We start from the raw sequence: 14763 nt of genomic DNA on the forward strand, positions 1-14763 counted from the left end.
GCGACTCAGTTCTGTAACTGTGATGGTATAAAACCTACAGTTACTTTTCGGGCCATCAGGAATATCAGTGTCATATGAAGTAAACAGTAAATGATCTGTGAAATTATGTTCACACATTCCTATGGCCCACTGAAGAATATACAACATGAAGATCCTCTTTAACATCATGTCTCTTGTTCCTCTTGGTTTTCTTCTTAGAGAACTGAAGTGCAGCGTAATTCACAGAGTCCGAGTCAGAAACCTGCAGGAACACAGAAGATAAACAGAGACGATAAAATAAACAAGAAGTCTATAAATAATTTCAGTTTAATACTTCTGTCAGTGGAGTTATTAATGAAAAAAAAACTCATATATAACTAATAAAAACTAAAACATAAAAAACTATTATAACTAATAAAGAGACAAATATATTTGTATGTAAATAATGAACCTAATATTTAAATAGCTGAATTTTATTTATTTATTTATTTATTTATTTATTTTTTTAATGAACAGTACTAAGGAGGTCCTGGGAAATTTATTTTAAAGTTTAAAAATGTAAGCAATGTTTGAGAAACCCTTTTTTTTTATTGATTTGTAACTTTAAAACTGCTTTAAATAATGATACATTTTAAATAAATACATTTTCATTAATACAGTTCTGAACTGATTTTAAGTATGAATTTATTAGGAAATGTGTGAAAGGTATAGAGTTTTGCTGATGTGCATTATTATTATTATTGTAACATCTCAGCTGGCGTCCGAACACCAGAGGGAGGGAGGGAGGGAACATCGATCTATAATCGACACCTGCTGCTTCTCCGCTTCACCAGCAGGTGGTGCAAGCGAGTTTGATGAGATAATAACAACAGGTAGACCGAGGCTATCACATCACTCTCAGGGATTTGCCAAAATGGACCAAGATGTAAGTACTGTACCTTAAGCCATTGAAGACACCAAAGCATTGTTTATGTGTATATTTGTTTTTATAAGTAGTTATTATTAACGTATTTCTTTAACAATAAATGGGAACATTGCTTACAAAAATTAACCATGTTTTTTGGTGGTAAAAGTGTAGTAACCATATTTTTTGGGTGCATTGATTACAATTGGAAAAAACACAGTTTTACTATGGTAACAATGTTTAACAATTGTTTTTGAAAACCAGGGTAATTTATTGGTAACAATGGTTTTATTACAGTAACCATGTTTTTTTCCAACTGAAGGAAAACCATGTTTTTTTTTGGTTTTAAACCATTGTTAATTTTCGTAAGCAATGTTCCCATTTGTTGTTAATAGAGATACCGGGGAGGAGGGGCCTGAACCCATGCAGGTGGGACGAACCTGCGTGTCAGAAAAGGAGCATCCACTCCGAGTCCAGCAGCGACTCTGTTTCTACTGTGGGGAGCCCGGCCACCAAGTGTACACATGCCCTGAAAAGCCATCCGTGTCCAAGGTAGGGGGAAATGTTTTCGTCTCTAGTCTATCCATTCCAGCCCAGATACATTACACTCATGGGTTTTTTTCTGTCTCAGCATTAGTAGACTCAGGAGCAGCTACAACTTCACACTATACACTGTGCCACCCCTTTACAAGTAACTGCCATAAATAATCAACCCATTAGTGAAGGATATATTTCTCGCCAGACTAAACCACTCACACTCCAGGTTGGACTTTTTCACCATGAATCTCTCACCTTCTATGTTTTCTCTTCACCATCTAACCCTATCATTCTGGGCTTCCCATGGTTACAACTTCAGAATCCCCAAATATCATGGAAGGAGGGAGAATTACTACTTTGTTCAGTCCAGACAAGACAAACCCTTGAGTCTGCCTCTCATCCCTGCCTCCATCTATCATTCTGGTCCCAATTCAGTGGAATCTCCTGGAGGAAACTCTGCCTCCCGACCATGGTCCGTACCAGAGTCTTGCAAGGGGTTCACGAAGCCCCCAGCTCAGATCACCCTGGTATTCGCAAAACTTGTTAGCTAGTACAAAACCATTTCTGGTGGCCTACTCTACCCCACAATGTTGAGGATTGCATCAAGTCATGTCCCACATGTGCTCAAACCCGTACCAGCCGTCGGTTTCCGGAGGGCCTTCTTGAACCCCTACCGATTCCCCAACGACCTTGGTCACACATTTCCATAGACTTCCTGACTGACCTACCTGATTCCAAGGGGTTCACCACCATCCTGGTGACCGATTCTCCAAAGCCAGCAGACTAATTCCCTTTGTGTGTTTACCCACCGCCATGGAAACTGCTAATGCCTTGTTTAACCACATGTTCAGGACTTATGGCCTTCTGCAAGATATTGTGTCTGACTGGGGGCCTCAGTTCACCTATCTCATCTGGAGGGCCTTCTGCAACCAACTGGGCATCAACATCAGCCTGAGCTCAGGATACCATCCTCAAACCAATGGCCAAGCAGAACGTCTGAACCAGGAGATCAGAAGGTTCCTCCGTTCATCCTGTAGCCGTGAACAGCATTGCTGGAGTGAGTTCCTCCCCTGGGCCTAATATGCCCAGAATTCACTGGTGTCGTAGAACACCTGGTGGTAGTCATAGAGGGGGTGGGGGGTGGTTGGGGTTTATAACATCTCAGCTGGCATCCGAACACCAGAGAGAGCCCTCTCCCGAGTTTTGGATGGCAGTCATGAAGAACACTTCCGGAAGTATCTAATACTTAAGTAGTGTGCACACTGCTTTCTACTAGAAGTATCATTTCTAGTCAAACATACCAAGCCTTGCATTGCCATTGTCGTGTTGGATTATTGTGTAATGCCCTTTGCCTGCCTATTTCCACATTTTGAGTCTTGTTTTGTGTTTATCAGATTTGTTTGCCTCAGTGTTTGTTTTCCCAGTTTTGACCCTTTCGCTTTGCTTTCTGACGTATCCGCTTGCTGCTTTTGTTAATAAATTGCATATGGACCTCATTCGCCTCCAGTGTGTCCTTATTATTATTATTATTATTATTATTATTATTATTATTATTATAAAAATTATACTAAATATGCTGAATATCCAGCTTCTGTAAGTTATGTGTTTTTGTTTTAAAATAAGAGTTTTTATTGGCTAATAAATTCTTCATTAGGACAAATAAACACCCCAGATTTACTGATTTGAGTTTAGTCAGTGTGAATCATTCTGGAGGTCAGTGTGTGTGTGTGTGTGTGTTTAAATTATTCTCACATTTACCTCATTAACTTCTGCTTTATCTTGAGCACCTAATGCAACACAAAACAAATATTATTATTATTATTATTATTATTATTATTATTATTATTATTATTATTATTATTATTATTATTATTATTAGAGGAGTATATATTTTTACCTCTGTGTGTTTTTCTGTGTTTCAGTATGATGAAGATCAGGACAGTGAGAAGAAACACAATCACTGCACCAAACACCACAATCAGCATGAAGAACACAGCAGGAGACACAGAACCTGGGAGACAAACTATAAAGAAAGTGTTTTAATCATTAAACCTGCATCAGATTTTAATATAAAGTGTACAGAAGCTTTTCAGAGAAACAACAAACCTGTTTCTTTGTCCAAGTTCTCAGGAAATGTTTTATTTATGCCTGAAATAAGAAACATTAATTTTAGAACCTAAATCATTTGTCAACTTTTACTGAAACTCTTCACTCTATAAATTTACCTTTCACTTGTAAATTGGTGGAGTTTCTAAATCTAACTTGCTCCAGGTGTGTGAAGCTGCAGTAATAGAGTCCTGTATCAGAGACGTTTACTGCAGTGATTGTGAGAGACGTTTTACTGCCATGAACAGACATCACTATTCTCTCACTCTCACTAAAGAAGTAACACGTCTCTGATGGAGCTGATGTCCTAAACTGTTTACACCCAAGAAGAAGTGGAACTGAATCACTCGTCTGTTTAAACCAGAAGATGAAAGATGTTTCACTCAGATCATGTTGGCACCAAATAGTGACGTTATCTCCAGCTTCTGCCTCCAAAGTTAAAGAGCTCAGAGTCTCTGAGAGCAAACCTGCAACACAGAAAACACTCCACATTTTAACACCATCACAGACTTAAACATACATAAATACATACATAAATCTAAATCAATCATTCACTTGCACACAGTTTTAGAAGGAACCCGGCAGGTAGGTTGTTCCAATCTTTTATGGATGTAGATTGCCTTAAATCCCTCTGTCTCTTCATGTAATCCCAGACAGACTGGATGAGTTGAGATCAGGACTCTGTGGAGGTCAAACCATCACTTCCAGGACTTCTTGATCTTCTCTGTGTTGAAGAAGTTCTTAATGACATTGGATATATGTTTGAGGTTGTTTTACTGCTGCAGAATATATTTGGGGCCAAACAGACATCTCCCTGATGATATTACATGATGGTGAAGTATCTGCCTGTATTTCTCAGCACTGAGAACACCATTAATCCTGACCAAAACTTCAACTCTATTTGCAGAAAAAGAGCCCTAAACCTACACGATACCTCCACCATGCTTCACTGTTGCCTGCAGACAATTATTATTGTACAGCTCTCTAAATAAATAAATAAATAAAAAATAAGCATAATAGAAGGTAACTCCAAGAAGGAAAGATCTTACCCTACACTGACCCAAGCTAGCAAAGAGAATTAATCATAAAAAAAATTAAAGAAAAGTTTCTAGCTAACTCAGAATAAAGAAACAGCCACATTGACACAGACTGGATTCAGAAGAGAATTGCTTATTAGCATTAAAACAAGACAACAAACAAACCAGTTGGTATGAGGGATACAAGTCGCATGATCGTCCAGCTTGCACTGAAGTCCCGCTGGTTACAGTGTCATTATATAAATCACATGCAGGTTCCCCGTCCAATCAGATTTTAACACGTTTCCCCTTTGGCCTTGTTTCAAATCATATTTAGACATGTGTCCCCCTATCTGGCATTTGTTCAATCACCTTTCAGCACAGGTAGCACTTGTTGTGCATGTATTCTTCCCCTTGCAAGTTTTCTATTCTTGTCTTTGCAAGTTTCCTGTTATATCCAGAAAAGGCCATGTTTCCTCTCCCCGCTTTTGCCTTAGATCATGGAGTTTTTCCACTTTGAGAAGCCCATAACTTGTCTATACTTTTTATTTTACTCTGGATTTCTTGTTTAAAATCTAATTTCTTTTCCTCTTCTTTGATATTCTCTAGAGATGGTGTTTGTGAGTTTCCTCTATATAGTGTACATATTGTACTGTATCCTACTCTACACTGGTGCACTGTGAGGACTGACTTGTAAGAGTGATGGTTTCTTACATGCATCTTACCATAATTTTTTCACAGTCTGTCTGGGGTAACAGTTTCTACTTAATCAAAATCACTTAATTTTTGCAGTCAGTTTAAGAGGCTAAAAGCTTTTATCATTATTTTTCCTAACAGTTTAGTTTATATCAGTGTTTGTTATTTAGAATTTCCTCCAATCACTTTTTAAACAAAACCATAATGAAGGCGACTTTAAAAGGAAGTGCAGAAAAAACTGTGTCAAGATTCTCCATGATGCTCAGTAAAAGTTACTAAAGCTAATTTCCTCATCAAACTGCACTAATTGTAGCTGTAGACTCATTTCCGTAACAGTTTTCTAAAGCAAATGTTGCGAAGTCACCACATATTGACCGAAAGCATTTTTGCTTTACAACATTTCTTTGAACGTGTCTAAGACTTTTGCACAGTACTGTGTATATATACTGAGCATCTTGGAGAATCTTGCCAAGGATATTGTCACAAAATAAAGCAGCCTTCATTATGGTTTCTGTCTGAAAAGTGCTGCTACATGATATTTAGTATTATATTCAATATATTTATATTTGATATTGTTAATTTTTTTGTTGTTGTTGTTGAAAAAGTAGTGTTTGGGAGAAAAAAGTTTTTGTGCTGACCCAGTAATGCAGATCTCATAAAATCTGTAACAAACTATGTAGTAAAAATAGGTGGTAAAAACAGATTTTTGCATAGTATTGTATATACAGCTATAGCATACAAATAAAACATGTTTTTTTACTTTTAAAAGAAATTTGTTTGTCTGAATTTTAACTTAAATTCTTTAAATATTAAATATTCTTAGTGAAAATCTTACAGATGGACAGAATTTTTCTTTCTTTTTGTTGAAATCTTATCATTTTACTACCCTCAGTTACACAACTATGTACTGGTAAATGTGAATATATAAAACAAATCTAATAAGTATTTAGTAAAGTAATAAGTGAGATTATAAACTTACCCATGACACAGAGAAACACAGAGAGAGTTGTAAACTGAAGCATTGTGTATCAGACCAGAGACAAAGAGGAAACGGTCTGTTGGGTGAATCAAACCCTGGTGTATCTGTGTGCAGGGGTGAAGAGAGTTATACACACTACAGCACTTAGATAAAAAAAGGAGGGGCCCACAGGAAAAAAGTAACCTGAAAAAGATCTGTTTATGATTTCTATACTTTTTCTTTTCGTTTTCTTCTGACATGAAACACTGCAGTAATCTCATAAAACCATACAAATGTTTCTGATTAATGAAAATATTTCCAGATAAAATGTAACTTACCTTTAAATGTTTGTGTGTAGACTTTAGCGTTAGTGAAAAATAATCCTGGTGTCTTTGTACAGTTCAGAGGGTTTTTATAACGATCTTTTCTCAGGTCCACATCCATGGGAGTGTTGATGATTTCTGAACAGAGTTAGAGCAGAGACATGCAATGAGACCAAACTTTTTTTCCAAGATCATTCCTAATTAAATAACACACACACACACACAAACACTTTTAAAGTGTGTCATCTGATGTTCATTCAAACACACTGCCAGGTTTATTTCATTCTACAAACTAATGGAACTGATGTAGTTATTTTAACAAACCTGATCTGGAGAATCTGAATGTGAAACATTTTCATCTGTTTATCAGATTATCAGTGGTGTCAACTGCTCTATAAATACTGCACAACAATCAGGATTCACCTTTTTATTATGAACATAATCTGTCAGGTTTGTTTTGTGCAAATTTAATAGTGTAAAAAATGGTTACACTATTATGATATAATACAGCAGATATAAAAAGCAGCTGGAGGTGAGAAGCAGAGGAACCTCAGGTGAATGTGTCAGTTTTCACACTTCAAATGCAAGCTTCATGCATGCAAAAGTAGCAGGTGTCTGGTCTGTGGTTGGAAAATGATCACAACAGAAAAATGGACAGTTGCTGCATAGGGGTGAGATAAAACTTGTGGTTTAAGAGATGGCTTCACATGACTACCATGCGGCTGAAACAAATAAAGACAAAAAGAAAATTGTAGCTGTCTATAAAATCATTTTATTATTGCTCTGAAAATCATATGTACAGTGGGGTGTGTATTGTTTTCTGTGTGATGACTGAACTCTCTGCTTCAGCTCTTTCTGGAGCTCTTTTCGAGTGCTGCTTCACTCCTGAGCTGCTCTTCTGATTAACTTCCTAACTGTTCAGTCAGAGATCTTGTGAGATGTTCCTGTTCATGGCTGGTTGATGGATGATTGATGTTGGTGATGTTTCTACTTTCAGATAACAGACATGATGCTGCTTACAGGAACATTTAGGAGTTGAGAAATCCGTCTGTAATCAGTGCTGTTAATCTGCTGCTCAACAATGTTGCTGTGAAGATCATGGAGTAGATCGTTATCCATTACACATCATCAGATGGTTTTTGAGCTTCAGCTTGGTTATAAATAATTTGTTTACTTGCACTCTGGATTCTAAGAGTGAAAATACAAACCTACCAACACACACTAACCCAACTGATTATAATCAACACAGGAAAGAGAACTAATTACTACAATCAGCTGTTTTTCTTACTGTGTTCAATACTTTTTCTGTTATTCCATTTTTTTCTGTGTAGTTTTATTGAGTTAATATCAATGTCTGGTCTAAAAGTCTTTAAAACTTATTTCCCTCACTGCATATGGCACAAGCAGCACAAGAACCATTAAAGCTCTCACACACTGCATTTTACTGGGGTTTGAAGACACAGACTCACACAGGTACTCTGACTGCCCCCTACTGGTTAGTTATAACACACCTCTCACCTCCTAATGAAAGACCAGAGCTCTGAGTGCTTCCTTACTGGTTCCTAAGAAGTCCTGTGTGTTTACTGTAGTGCTGGATTCAGTGAAACTGCCATGATTTTGTAGAACAGAATTATCTGGAACATTCAATACAGGGAATAAACTCATACATCTCGACATTAGTCTTAATATTAATATATAAAATGTGTAGTTAAATGGAAAAGATCCGGATTATGTACTTCCTTTATCCCTTCATGAACTCCCTCAGAACCTAAGTTTAATGTGAGACAGGTTCAGGATTTGACTTTTAAACACACAAACTCATTTCCCACATCCTTCAGTAACTATGCTAATAGTTAATATGCTACTATGAATTATTCACGGACATTTCCAAAAAAAAAAAACAAAAAACAAAACTTGGATATCGGAAACCCGGTGTGTGTTGAGTCTTCATCAGTGTTGTAGAGAAGCGGTGTGATTTATAATGACTCCTTCATGGTGAAATGAGACACAGCCCACTGTACATGGAAACATTAGCGACTTTTGTACTGAAACATTAATAAAACATTTTTAGACTAGTCTTACTTCTGAAATGAAACTTCCGGATTCACAAATCTATGAAAATTATTTATCAGGACAATTTATAGTTCGGATAAAATACATGAACTTTAGAAACCCACCATGTCTGAATAAACACTATTTTTCCTACCCATTTTATGTAAGTCCCGCCTCCTTCACAATGATTGGCTAATCCTTAATTCCGCTCGTATGCGCCCAATCACAGTCCGAGTAGGATTTATTACTAAATCCGAATTCAGCTCACAAACTCCAAGAATCGTAACATTAAGTATATGTGATACATAAAACTTCAATATATAATAAGTGTTCTGTCATTAATGTGTTTTCACTGACAATTAAGTCTCTTTTTCACTGAAACCCTGTAGCGCCATCTTCTGACCATAATTTAGAACTAGAACTTGTGACGCTGTAACACAAGAATTTCCCACAAGGAATCAAAAAAAGTCACATGTTGACATGTTCATGTGTTGATGCCTTACTGGTGAATAAACATGTAGAATTTGAGACACATCACACAATGGAATTATGTTTTACTTCTTGTTTGTGTGGGGTGAAATGTTAATTTAAACACCATAGTAACCCATTTACATAATGTTAAATTATAAAAGACAAACAATTTCAAGAAACAAAGACATAAAATAAAAATAATGAAATAAAGAATATAACATAAACAAAATGTATAATTACAACAAATTGTATAATACAATCAAATTAAACAGTTTTACTGCTTTTGGATTTTTCATTTTACTAAAGGCGTCTGATAAATATTTTAGATCAATTTTAAGCACAATAAGCAAAGGAGGGGATTTAAAGTATCTACTTTTATGTATAAAATATTAAGCCAATTATATAATATTATTAAAATCCTACAAAACAGAGCACTCTTTGGTTATTCCGTACATTACATCTCGTAAGGTTAGAGTAAAAGCACCAGTAACCACACCCTTCTCCAACATCCAGTACTGCTGCTCAACATACTGCCCTTCTCTAGCCGATCAGTACAGTGACGTCACTGACGCGCAACCGGTTAGTGTTAAACATGTGACCCTTTAAAAAAAATTGTGTTTAATTCTGTGATTGGCATGTATTATTATTATTATTATTATTATTATTATTATTATTATTATTATTATTATTATTTTCTACGAGTACTATACTTATGTCCCGGATTTGAGGCTATAAAGATCTTCTAATTAGCTGGAAAGTCCATTACATATATAGCCCAAGTATATGTTTTCGTAAAGAAAGTGTAAAAACTTGCATTAACAAGAATAAACACACTTCTGTTTAAGAACAAACGTCCTTCTTTCACTGCAGTATCATATCAGATCTGCAGTTTATAGTCAGTCTACTGTCACTATTGTTCAACATTTACCGGATTAAACATCTGATAGTTTGTACCAAGTGTAAAATTTGGTGGAGGGGGGATTATGGTGTGGGGTTGTTTTTCAGGAGCTGGGCTTGGCCCCTTAGTTCCAGTGAAAGGAACTCTGAATGCTTCAGCATACCAAGGCATTTTGGACAATTCCATGCTCCCAACTTTGTGGGAACAGTTTGGAGCTGGCCCCTTCCTCTTCCAACATCTCACCAAACTCACCAGCTGATGAAAGATGTAGAGAAAACGGGAGAAAAAGCAGGACTTTGAACACAGCGCTGCTGTCCTCCATTTTTCAGTGTAGAATTTAACCAAACAGAAATAAAGAATGTCATGAATTAGGATGAATTGTGAATTTCCCTTTGGGATGAATAAAGTATCTATCTATCTATCTATCTATCTATCTATCTATCTATCTATCTATCTATCTATCTATCTATCTATCTATCTATCTATCTATCTATCTATCTAACTATCTATGAATGAAATTTTGTGGCACACTGGAATAACTTCCTCACAGCGTTCACCACCATGCAAAACTGCAGGAGAGAAAAAAAATTAGCCGAGACTTTGTCGGACAAGGTCACATGATTGTAATTGTTGATCTGATTGGTTGCTTCAGTGTTCGATGTCTGATTTTTTTTCCAGAGGTGGAGCTTTAAATCCAGTGGATTTAGTAAAAAAAAAAAACTGAAATGATGCAAGGGCTTAGCATTGTTGCCTCACAGCGAGAAGGTCCTGTTGTGTGTGGGGGCATTGTGTAGAGTATTACTGCAGACAACTTATTATTAAGTCATCCAGAAAAAGATCCCAAACTCTGCAATACTATGAACAATTGCCCACAAATAAGATAAATACCACAGATATTTAAATATGCATTGCCATAAATATTCACTGTAAAATGAAGACTGAGTGGGATACAATCATTATGAATGCAAATAAATGTTTGTACAGATTCGCTGCTTGCTCTGTCCACAGCAGAAGCATTAAAAGTGTCGATTGTATTGAAAAAGGCTTCACTGCTCCAAGCTTTGACCCTTTAATGTTGTGTGACCGTTTGGTAGCGTCATTATATTTCATTAACGTTTTTTTTTTTTAACTTAACCCAAGCTGATTGGGCAGCCGTTTGATAGATGCCTATATTTAAATAATTATGGGGTCTGTTAAAAAAAAAAACAGTTATATATTGTTATTATTGACCAAATTAAATAAATAAAGTAAGAATTTTTCCATTGCTTTGGACATTAAAGGGTTAACACTTGGTGATTTATTAGCAGTTTCTATTTTATAATGAAATAAATATACTGTGCTTGTATGACTCATGGATAATAGTGCTTGTGTGAAACACACACACAGGTTGGTATTTACTACAAAAGATATCAAATGTCAAATCACACACATATAGAATCGGCCTGAAATAATGGCTATTTATTTAACATTCAGTTTGTTGAACCCTAGTAAGAGTAATTATAAGGAATAATAATACAGCAGTTTTCAAACATATTGTAAGAATGATTAATTAATGGGTATATTTTCCTTATAATAATACATAATAGTTTAAATGTATTTCATTTCAGTTTTGCAGTAAATGATAAAATGAAGATAGATCAGAGGAGGAATGGAGCAGAAGAGGACACAGGAATAACATCTCAGAATAATAGCAAGAACATGCAATGTCCGAGAAAAAAAAAAAAAAGCCTACAGACCAGAGTCAAGGGTTGCATTACATATATATTCACATTTTACATAAAAAGATTCATGCAAATTACAAGCAAAACAAAAGAAAAACAATATGTACATGTATTCTGGTTAAAGAAAGAAAAAAAAGTCTCACTTCAGCAGTGGAAAAAAGAGAGAGATTTCTGGCATTTGGCACACGCTCTTACAGAGTGACATACAAGAATGCTTAGAAGTAAATGTACATACAACATACAACAATACATAAAACAAGCAGGAAAAATGAGAGCTAGTTTAAGTGCTTCAGGAAGAGGTAGGTCTTCATCCACCGCTTGAAGACGGTCAGTGACTCGACTGTTTGGACATCTAGGGGACGTTCATTCCACCACCTTGGTGCCAGAACAGAGAAGAGTCTTGATGTATACCTACCTTTTACCCTGAGAGATGGTGGGACCAGTCGAGCAGTGCCAGTGGACCTGAGGGAGCGAGGTGCAGTCTGAGGAGAAATAAGAGCTTTGAGGTAAGAGTGCAGTGGGGTGGTGTGGGAGAACTTAGGCAGGTCATGCAGCTGCATTTTAGATCATTTACAGAGGACAAACTGCATTCAGCATTCAGAGGTATATATACTGTGTTAAAAATATTGTTTGTTGCTTCAGACAGGAACATGTTAAAATGTCATTATAAAGCACAGCTACAACGTGTGCTATTCGTGGCTACATTTACAACCAGGAGAAATTTCATTTGTGGCTTAAAGAAGAGTTTTACCTACACACGGCTAAAGTTAAGGCGGACTAGTAAAGCTCAGATAAAGATACTAGTAGACTATAACTAATAGCAGTAATAATAGTAATAATCACCTGCAGCTGTGTGATTACACGAGCTCCCTCGAAACCTAAGCTTAAGGTGAGACATGTTCAGGCTTTGACTTTTAAATACACAAACTCATTTCCCACATCCTTCACAACCGACTGTATTACAGTGAAGGTTCTGCTAAACCTCCGAGATCTTCACAAGCAACTGAATCAACAAGAGATAAATATGTTACTGTAATTTATCCACTGACACTTTTTTTTAAGTAATATCTACAGCAATGCACAAAAAAGACAAAACACAATCAACTCTTATTTTTATCTGGATGTACCACAGTTATGACGCTGTCACTAGTTTATTTGTTAAATAATTTAATACTTTCTATATAAAACCATAGACAACATATAACATTGTTTGTGCCTTAAATGTCTGAACATCACATTCATAGCACTTCATAATAAAAATAAGTCTCATATCATACATGTAAATCTAATGCATTCACTACATTTGCTCTGAAAAGCAGAAATAGTTGGTTTGTTAAACACTGATATATCAGGAGGCATTAGAAGTCAACAGCAAAGCTCTCGATTTACCAGTCAACCTATGTTCCTACTCTCACTTATGGTCATTGGCTTTGGGTCATGACCAAAAGGACCAGATCCCGGATACAAGCGGCCAAAATGAGTTTCCTTCATAGGGTGGCATAGTGTTCCCTTAGAGAGAGGGTAAGGAGCTCTGTCACCCGGGAGGAGCTCGGAGTAGAGCCGCTGCTCCTCCACATCGAAAGGGGCCAGCTGAGGTGGAAGGGGGTAGACCCAGGACACACTGGAGGGACTATGTCTCTCGGCCGACTGCTTAAACTGCTGCTCCTGTCTAGTCAGTCATTTGTGTTTGTCTGTCATTTGTGTACATTATATATATATATATATATATATATATATATATATATATATATATATATATATATATATATATATATATATACACATGTATGTATCCATACACACACGAGTCAGTTATTTTATGTATCTGCATTTTTACTGTAAGATATTCCCTATGGAGTTCAGATTTCATTGAATTCTTATATTAATAATATAATGAAATGCATGTTGGGATTTTTTTTGTCTCCATTTGTACCAGTAACCTTCACCCCCGACACACACAAACACCTTCTGACCTCCAACACACACACACACCCCACTGCCATGTGTGAGTTACAATATCTACAATATCTGATTAAAGTGATGATGACAGTGAGGTGCTGCTACGAATGAATCAGTTACCACAGAGTTAGAGTTTTTTCCCCTCTCACACTTTATAGTATTAGAACTTTTAATCTGTCACATTTTACTGCTTCTTTATCCTTTATTACTTTTTATTGCCTTTTTGTAACATTGTGTTCTGACTTTTTTGCTAATACTGATCATAGTGTTGAGATTATATGCAAGCCGCCAGGTATTTAATGCATTCAATATTTTAAAATTGCAATTATTTCATATCTCTGTATATTTTCGTCTAATAAATTCATTAGTATTTCAGATTTCATACTTTAAACGGATTTGACAGAAAACATTATATTCTTATGTTAATAATATTGTAAACTGCTTGTTTTTTTTGTTTCTTTTATGAAATGCTTTCGATACGCTGAAGTTCCCTTGACACATCCTCACCTTCCCCCCAGCGTATGCTTGCATGCACCCACACACAAATAAAACTAACATTTTTTACTCTTGCCCTGAGTACCAGTCTACTATTTTCTCAAGATGTCCACTACATTGTGTTCTCTATCACAGTGTGTGTGTTGTAGTGGAAAAGTGTTATTTGTCTGTATATTATCAAAGGGACTGTGCAATAGTAAAGGAGTGTGTTATTAGTGTGTGTGTGTGTGTGTGTGTGTGTTGTAAAGGATGAAGGAGTGTGTATACTATCTGTGTGTGTGTCTAATAGCTGTATTTGCAGTAACAGAGCAGGTCACACACTTTATCTTTCTTCTTTAGAGTCTCTCTGCCATAAGACACAAACTTCTTTAACTGATCAATACAGCTGTTCTTCAAATAGTCCTTCCAGTATTTAGCTTCATCTCCTGTAGGATCCCACTGCTTTATAAAGATTTCAGCTTGTGCTTTAGCTGCAGTCCAAGTTCCAGTTTTCAGATCCAGACTGATGAAACTGACACACACACACACACACACACACACACACACACACTTCTATAATTAAATTCTCACATCTCTCATGTAAATCTGTGTAAATCAAAGCAAAATAAATAAAACTGGCAGAATAAAAGTTTGTTTCATTTCCACACT

This window comes from Hemibagrus wyckioides, linkage group LG22, assembly GCF_019097595.1.
Source record: "Hemibagrus wyckioides isolate EC202008001 linkage group LG22, SWU_Hwy_1.0, whole genome shotgun sequence".
NCBI classification, from domain to species: Eukaryota; Metazoa; Chordata; class Actinopteri; order Siluriformes; family Bagridae; genus Hemibagrus; species Hemibagrus wyckioides.